Genomic DNA, 826 nt, shown 5'->3' with positions numbered 1-826 from the left:
CCCCCCCCCTCCTTTTCGCCGCTACCGACGGCCCGGGGCCCGTCCCCCGTCCTTGCGGCTGTTAAGGGGATCAAAGAGAAAAATTACCAACTTTTTGCCGCCAACTTATAGGCCGGCGTATTACTCACCAAATAGCGCAGGAAAGAGCCTCACCCTTATTCCCCGCAACTTCGCCACCGCCCCCAACATCCTCCTCCTTTTCGTCACGCTTGTTCAAAAGGCACGACCTTTGTGCCCCTGTAAAAATGTTTTCGTTTTGATGGAAATTGGTGGGAAGCAAATGTTCTCATTTTCAGAACAGAGGCTTGGCTGGATCCTAGCAGTGTCTTGGCATGCGTTTGAGATCATTTTTCTTGTCTGCAGAAATGGGTCCTGACGGTTTGAACTAGTGCCTGAATGGCGCTCGCGCTGATCGCCTGTTGTGATGACGTTTCGGCTCTTGAAAGGATGCGGGTCTTAGAGCCGAGAGCGCCTACAGTCAATGGGTCCGGGTCTGGCGGGCGCGAGGCGAGGCGAGGCGCGTCTGCTCATGGCAGTCCCGCCTCATGGGGGGGGGGGGGGCACTCAATCATACCCGTCCTGGACCAGGGCCACTCATCCTCCTTTGTAAATTATTGTTTCATAAATTTGAAGCCAGCGACTTTGTTAATATCACACTATATATAGCCCTGTTATTTACTATTTTATTCGTGATTTTCATTTCTTTTATTATAAGATGCTGCTTTTTACGCTTTTAGATATCTAGCCTGCACCCGGCCAGACGCGCTTTACAAGATATTTGCTGGCTCGAGGCCTAATCGTATGCGTCGGTTTGGACGTCCCCCCC

Source organism: Frankliniella occidentalis, unplaced genomic scaffold (genome assembly GCF_000697945.3).
Source record: "Frankliniella occidentalis isolate FOCC.00 unplaced genomic scaffold, Focc_3.1 Scaffold2, whole genome shotgun sequence".
Taxonomy (NCBI): Eukaryota; Metazoa; Arthropoda; class Insecta; order Thysanoptera; family Thripidae; genus Frankliniella; species Frankliniella occidentalis.
This window is presented reverse-complemented; position numbering follows the sequence as displayed.